Below are 8,406 nucleotides of genomic sequence, written 5' to 3'. Positions count from 1 at the left end.
AGCAAGCCGCCAGGTCAGAGACTTGAACCTTGGTCAGCCGTGTGGGAGTCCAGCGCCCTTAACCACCACACCACCTGCCAGCCCCACAAAGTACAGTTTTATTCTGAGAACGCAAGGATGGGTCAAAGTTAGAAAATCCACCTTAAGAGGTTTAAGGAGAACAATTTATATGATTATTGATTATTATTATTATTTTATATTTAACCTTTGTAAATTGTTTTAATTTTAAGTCCATCTTGGGACCAGCAGAGAGCATAGTGGTTACATCACTGACCCCCCACATAGTCGACTGCAGTTCAAGTCCTGGACTTAGTGACTTAAAACTCACACCGGGCATATGTGCATGTGTGCTCAAAATACTGAGAGGAGAACGAAGAAGGTATTGTGGCATAGTCATTGCCCCTGGGGAATGATTTCTCACTTTCTGTCTCTCTGTCTCTTTCTGTCCCTTTGACGAGTGCATGCACCCTATAGCAAAAATCTCTCAAAAAAAAAAAGAAAGAAAAAGAAAAAGAAAAAAATTTAATTACATCTTGTCTTACGTAGTTTCTGATGACATTTACTGTTGTGGGCAAAGTTTGTAAGTTATTACATATGCTTTCAAATGCCTTCCCCAAAACATGATTATTTCAAAAAATGCAATAAAGGCATTTGATAAAATTCAACACATAGATAGGATAAAAAAATTTAGAGATCTATGAATAGAAGAAAACTTCTTTAATCTGATCAAAGGCATTTGTAAAAAACTTAGAGCAAATATCATATTTAATGGTATTAAGTGTGTGGGGAGCAGCAAATGGCTTAATGGTTACATTGCTGGACTCCCACGAGGTTCGAGTCCTGGACCAGGTGGCTTGAAAATCACACTGGGTACATGTGTGCACATGCCCAAGATCCCCAGAGGAGAATAGAAGAGAAGAGATTGTGGCATGGCCATCCCCCCAGTGGTTGTCTTCTCACTTTCCCTCTCACTTTCTGTGTCTCTGTCTATCTCTCTAGTGAGTGCACATGCCCTAAAGCAAAAACCTCTTTAAAGAAATGGTGTTAAGTGGGAACCAGGCAAGAAACAGAGCAAAATCCACGGTGCAATTTCATTCATGTAAAACAAAACACATAACATCCTTCTTCCCTTCTTTTTTAAATTTCCTCCTCGGTGTTTCCTTGAGACAAGAGGGGCCCATCGGGCCCATCCATCTCAAGTCAATCTCCTGGTGTTAAGATGTAGGCATATGGACCTAGCCAGTAATACAAAGCTGGAAAAAGCATTTGACTCACTCAATCTCCAAAGACTATAAAAGAGTTGGGGATAAACTTAATAAGATATGCTAAAACCTATATTTTAAAATTTGCTGGACTCCTGGGGAGCAGCAGATGGTGTAATAGTTATATCGCTGGACTCCAATGTAGTTGACCTCAGTTCAATTCTCAGACCTCATAGCTTGCTTTCTTACTCTCTCTCTCTGGTGAGTGCACATACCCTATAACAAACTTTAAAATAATAATAAATAAAATTAAATAAATAAAACTACTATAAAATAAAAAACTACTACAAATAGACAAGCTATAAAACTTTACCAAAAAACTTAAAAGAAGACCTAAAAAATAGAAACTACCGTATTTCTACAAGAGTCAATAGTATAAAAATCTCAATTCTTTACAAACTAACCTGGAAATGCTTTGCCCCACTCAAAATTTAGGAGTTCTTATAGACTGTACCAAGTTAAGTTTAAATTGGGAAGAGTGGTGTACAAGACTAGAAGTCAGGTGCTGGTCCTGTAGCTTAAGGGAGCTGGAGCCCATGTGGACAACCATGGTATGAATCCCAGCCCCAATGGCTCGGGGGAGAAAAGGATCAGCCCCAATGGCTCGGGGGAAATAAGGATTGCAAGTCAAGTAACCTTTGGGGGGGGGTAGAGGATTATGTAACTTACCCATGACATATTTACTTTGATATTACTCTAAATGGTGTGACCTCTTTTTCCATTTAATGCCTTTCTTTATGTTATTATGCTTCCTTTTTATTTTTAAGAGAGAACCACATTTGGGACCAGCAGTTAGCGTAATGGCTATGTTGCTGGACTCCCATGTAGTCGACCGCGGTTCGCGTCCCGGACCCTGTGGCTTAAAACACTCTGGGTGCGTGTATGTGTGTGCCCAAGATCCCAAGAGGAGAACGGAGGAGAAGAGATTGCAGCGTGGCCATCCTCCCTGGGGGGTGATTTCTCACTTTCTGTCTCTGTCTCTCTCTGTCTGTCTGGTGAGCGCACGCGCCCTAGAGCTAAAACCTCTAAAAGAGAGAGAGAGAGAGAGCCACATTTGATATCTCCAGGATCCTTTTCCTCTTCAATAGAGACTTCACAATCCTTTTTTTTTTTTTTAAGGTTTTTGCCATAGGGTGCATGCACTTGCTGGAAAGAGACAGGGAGAGACAGTGAGAGGGAAAGTGATAAAGTACCCCCCAGGGGGATGGCCATACCACAACGTCTTCTCCTTTATTCTCCTCCTGGGATTTCAGGCATGATTTTCAAGCCACTAAGTCTGGGACTCGAACTGTGTTAACTATGTGTGAGTATAACACCTTAACCTCCATGCCACCTGTTGGCCCAGAGACTTCTCAATCTTGAGAAATTAAAAACCCTATGGTATGAAAGAAAACATTTATCTAATCCTAACCCATATAACCTACAAAGTTGTTATATATATTTTTTCTTTTTTTGGTAACTTCTGAAACTTGCTCTCTCTCTCTCTCTCCATACGTAGAAAAATATGTCATGACTTTTCCAACCTAATAGTTTACTATAGGGAGAGACAGGGAGGGAGACAGGGAAAGTGAGAAATCACCCCCCAGAGGGGATGGCCACTCTGCAATCCTTTCTCCTCCATTCTCCTCTTGGGATCTTGGGCACGTACACACATGTGCCTGGGGTATCTTTCAGGCCACTGGTTCCGGGACTCAAACCAGGCAGTCGGCCACGTGAGATCTGGCTACGTTAGCCACCATACCACCTGGATGGCCCTGAAGTATCTTTTTAAATGTTGCCTTTCTGAGCCATTTTCTTTACTTTTGATCGAGAACCAGGCTCTCTGCATCTTCAGAGGTGCTTTGTCTCTTCCCTGTTCTTTTTTTTTTTTTTTAAAGAGAGATTTATTTTTTTTTAAGCTATAGGATACATGAGCTTGCCAGAGAAACAGAAAGCAAGAAATCACCCCCCAGGGGGATGGCCACGCTGCAATCCCTTCTTCTCCATTCTCCTCTTGGAATCTTGGGCACGCACGCACACGCGCCTGGTGTGAGTTTCAGGCTGCCAGGTCCAGGACTTGAACTGTCAACTACATGGGAGTCCCGTGACATAACCATTACTCCATCTGCTCATCCTTCTTCCCTCTTCTGATCTCAGATGTGCTGGATATTTAACTCTTTCTTGTCTCTTCTTTTTTAAAGAAATATTTTATTTAACTTTATTTATTTATTTAAATTTGACCAGAGAGGGACAGAGGGAGAGAGAGCGGGAGAGGGAAAGTGAGAAAGCAAGCTGCTGGGACCAGCAGTTGGCGTAATGGCTATGTCGCTGGACTCCCACGTAGTCGACCGCGGTTCGCCTCCCAGAAAACTGGTGGCTTAAAACTCACGTCGGGCACATGTGCGTGCGTGCCCAAGATCCCGAGAGGAGAACGGAGAAGGGATTGCAGCGTGGCCATCCCCCCAGGGGGTGATTTCTCGCTTTCTGTCTCTCTGTCTCTCTCTGTCTGTCTGGCAAGCACACGTGCCCTATAGCAAAAAAACCTCTCAAAAAATAAAACATTTCAGGGAAATAACTTCTCTGATAAATTAAAAACAGTTGTAAATATGCAAAGGATTTCATAACTACAGCCTAAGCTGTTCACTATTCCTGTACTTTATTCAGATTATCAATAAACTGTAACTTCAATAGTAAACAAGAAGCAATGAAGGAGGAGGTCTTGCTAAATTCCTTAGACTGAATGAAACAAACGTAAATGATAAAATTTCATGCTTGTCATTGAAAAACAGAAAAATATACTGTAAAGAAAGTATTTACTGGACAAACCAGTGATTTGGTGTTTAAGGCAGCCAATCTCTCATGGGCGACTGTGCAGTTCAAGTCCCAGACCCAGTGGCTTGAAAAACATGCTGGGCGTGTGTGTGTGCCCACAATCCTGAGAGGAGGATGGAGGAGAACAAATTGAGGCAAGGCCATCACCCTGAGGAGTAATTTCTCATTCTCTCTTTCTCTCTCTCAGGCATAAGTAAATATAAAATGACAATAGAAAATCCAGAAAGTAAAATAGATAGCCCCAAATTTTGGAACTAACATCCCAGGAGATATCACAAATAGACGAAATTGTGTCAAACACTCACAAAACATTTCCCACAGCTGCTCATGCACTAAACTCACCAAAAGACAATCTCAGTGTTACCAAAAATGTAGAAATTGTATAAACCACAGTCTGATGATTATATAATAAAATTTTAAATGAAGAGAAATGCAAGGATGAGCAAAAGTAAAACAAAACAACCACTTTTCACCTGGAAGTTTTAGAACAGGTTTTGTGGTAACTCTTTGATTAAAGAGTAAACAACTAAAATGATAAACTCCTCAGAAATGATGACAATGAGAGTCCCACATATTAAAACCTTGGAGAGGTGGCCAACTTGGTCATCTTGAAAAATTACTAGCTTGATTACATTTATTAGAAAACAGTGAAACAGATGAGAAATGTATTGGTCCTGATACAAGACAGCATGCTCACACTCATGAATGCGTTTGCATAAGCACGCACACAGTCACGTGCACACATCAAACCGTGTTTCTGTATGTGTCTAAAGGTAACCATATTTGCTCACATTGGCCACTCTCCACAACACAGAGCATTCCTCTTTTACTCTTAGAAGCTCACTAAACGAAAGGTGTAGAAGAACAGAAAGGAGTAAACCCACCGTAGTAGAGAGAATGAGGCGAGCATGGGAATGTACCATCTGTGGATACATTTCAACACTTTTTTTGAAAAGCATATGGGAATTAACTGATGAATCAAATAGGCAGGAAAAATTCAGCCAAGAATGTTTGGCCAGGAAACTACAGAGAAGGTGGGAGCCAGTTTGCCAGATATAACACTAGAGAGTCAGAATCAGCAGCCATGTAATAGGAGACGATCAAATTAATGCACAGGGATTAATTGAGGGCCTCACTACAAGATGGCTGAACTAACTGGAATGACCTCTTCCTCACTAGATTGCTGGGTTGGAGCTGGCATAGGCCTACAGGAAAAACACCTGACAGTTTTCTAAGGATATTGAAGAAAACTTCTGTGGAGAGCCATGCTTGCCAGCATAGATGTCAATAACCCCGGAACAGTTTTTACCTCCTTCTACATTTGGGGGATGTGAACTCCGTTCCTCACCTCCCTGATCTACACAGAGGAGTGTCATAGCAGGAAAACAGACCTATTTGCCCAACCACAGATTAAATCCACAATAGCTATCCAGCCCTTCTTTATTAAATATGAACCAACCACTGAGTGTCATCGGAAATATGAAGAAAGTGGGACCAGCAGATGGCATAATGGTTACATTGCTAGACTCCCACATGACTGACCCTTGTTCAAGTCCTGGACCTGTTAGCTTCAAACTCAGGCCAGGCATGTGTGTTTGCGTGCCCAAAATCTCAAGAGGAGAATAGAGGAGAAGAGACTGCAGCACAGCCATCTCCCTGGGGCTTGATTTCTGTCTCTCTGTCTCTCTCTGATGAGAACTTGCACCTGATAGCAAAAAAAAAAATCTCTAAAAAAAAGAAATATGAAGAAAGCAGTCAACACCAAAAAGAATCAAATCAACATCTCAAAAAATGCAAGGAATATATGGGGGAAAAGTTATTTAGTTTTCAAAGAACTAACAGAAAATATTATATTCATAAAACAAGAACAGAATATTATGTAAAAAGAGCAATCAGGGGGCTGGCATATGGCATGGAATAAGGCATTGGACTCCCACGTGGCAGACCCTTGTTCAAGTCCTGGACCTGGCAGCTTGCTTTCTCACTTTCCCTCTGTCTCTCTCTGTGTCTGTCTCTGGTCAAAATAAAATAAATGAATAAATGAATAAAATTAAATAAATATTTCTTTTAAAAAGAGCAGTCAGAAAATAAGAAAGAGTTCTTGGAAATTAAAATATGATTATTGAAGGTCAAATTTCAGTAAAAATATTGAAAGAAAAAAATTAAAGAAGCTTTCCAGAGAATAGGCCAAATGAGCAGAGATAAAAAATACAAGAGAAAAAAATTAAGATTCTGAAGAGTGAAAAAGAAATGCAGCAAGTGACTAACAAGAGTCTGGAAAAATAAAGCTGAGAAAAAGGAACAGGTATTAGAATAGCGCCAGACTTTATAACACTGGACTACAAGGAATAAAAGGGTAACAGGAATAAAAAGATAATAAGACGATGTTTTCAAAATCCCAAGGGAAAATTATATTTATTCATTTATTTTTATATTTTGCCATAGGGTACATACACTCACCTGAGAGAGAGAGAGAGAGATGAAAAATTAGAAATCACCTCCCAGGGAGATGGCCATGCCACAATCCCTTCTCTTCCATTCTCTTCTCAGGATTTTTTTAAATGTTTTTTGTACAATTTAATAAATAATCATTTGATGACTACAGACATGTAAGACTGGCTATACTCAGAAACATCAGTCATGATGGTTTTCCAGATTGGGGTATCATCTTCAAAAATTACAAGGAGTTATTTGTGTGCAACTGCTCTCAAACCAGTAAGACAGCATTTATGCACCCAGCATTTTCAGGATTGTTGGTAACTTGGGTGTATTTCCCCCAAATAACCTTGCCTCCTTGTGTCACGAGGCCCAATTCACACACGTTCACCTCAATGACAGTACCTTCAGTGATAACACCCAAAGTCGTATACCGGGGGGTTGAGGGATTCTTCTTTACACCGAGTATTGGCAGGCAGAAGGTGGCTTTCAGTTCAGGATGTGTTACGTGGGCCTTCTTGAAACGTAAGCCCATTGGCCTAATGAATCTTTCATATTTAGATGGTTTTCTAGGAAAGCCATCTCCAACAAAGCAAACTTTTGTAACCATCCTCTTCCATGCCTTCTTCTTTCTCTTTCCTGTTCGAATAACTTTTAACACTTCTGTTCCTCCCTGGGCTCGAACTTTGGGTAGAGAGACTTCCTATTTTCCCACTTTCTCTTTCCGCTTTTGTTTAATCATATTGGAAAGTACTTTAGCTTGGGACTGTCCTTCTCTGTCCAACAGACAGGCAGGTACTGCTCCTTGTGGAGTCTTTTCATCATTCTTCTGTTTGGTGTTCCTCTTTTCATGCATCTTTTTTTTTTTGAGAGTTTTTTTGCTGTAGGGGATGTGTGCTCACCAGAAAGACAGAGAGAAACAGAAAAACAGAAAGTGAGAAATCACCCCACAGGGGTGATTTTCTCCTCCTCCTCCATTCTCCTCTTGGGATCTTGGGCATGCACGCACACACGCCTGGCGTGAGTTTAAGCCACCGGGTGTGGGACTTGAACTGTGTCTACTACATGGGAGTCAGTGACATAGCCATGATGCCAACTGCTGGTCCCTTTTCATGCATCTTGACAGTGTTTTTCACTTGTATTTTCTCAGCATGGTGCTGTTTATGATAGAGCTTAGCCTTCAGACCAATCATGTTTTTTGCCTTTTTGGAACGTTCATGAGCGTCGTCCCAACTTTCCTTCTTTCTCTTTTTCTCATGGTAATCCAAACAATATCCATAGCATTTACAATATAATTCAATATATTAATTTTGTGGCATGATGACGGACGGCTACAGAGTTGACGGAGCAGCCTCCCAGATGCAAAGAAGTTGTCAACTTTCAGGTCTTAGAGACCAACCTCCTCTCAGGATTTTAAGCACATGGGCCCAGTGTATTTTTCAAGCCACTGGGTCTGGAACCCAAACAGCACAGTCGATCGTATGGAATTCAGCCGCCTCCAACACCATGCCACCTGGCAGGCCCAGGAAAAATTATTTTTAATGTAGAATTCAATACCAACCAAAATATCCACCAAATGTGACAATGGAGTAAAAATATTTTTAGCTATACGAGCACTAAGAAAATATATATCTTGAATATACTTTCTTAGGGAGCTACTCTAAGATATTCTGGAGGAAAAACAAAGATGTGAGCAAAACAACAACAACAACAACAACAACACCAAAAAAACCAAGAATAACGTGGCATCCATAAGACAGTGAGTCTAATTCAGGAGAGCAATGATGGAAAATGTCAGGCATGCCACTTGGGCAGAAGTCCTGGTTTGGCAATCAGTCCAAGCTGGAGTAGGCGAATGGCAGTCTCTGGGAGAGAGGAGTCTAAAACTGGGAAACAA

Source organism: Tupaia chinensis, unplaced genomic scaffold (genome assembly GCF_000334495.1).
Source record: "Tupaia chinensis unplaced genomic scaffold, TupChi_1.0 Scaffold144326_1, whole genome shotgun sequence".
Classification (NCBI taxonomy): domain Eukaryota; kingdom Metazoa; phylum Chordata; class Mammalia; order Scandentia; family Tupaiidae; genus Tupaia; species Tupaia belangeri.
This window is presented reverse-complemented; position numbering follows the sequence as displayed.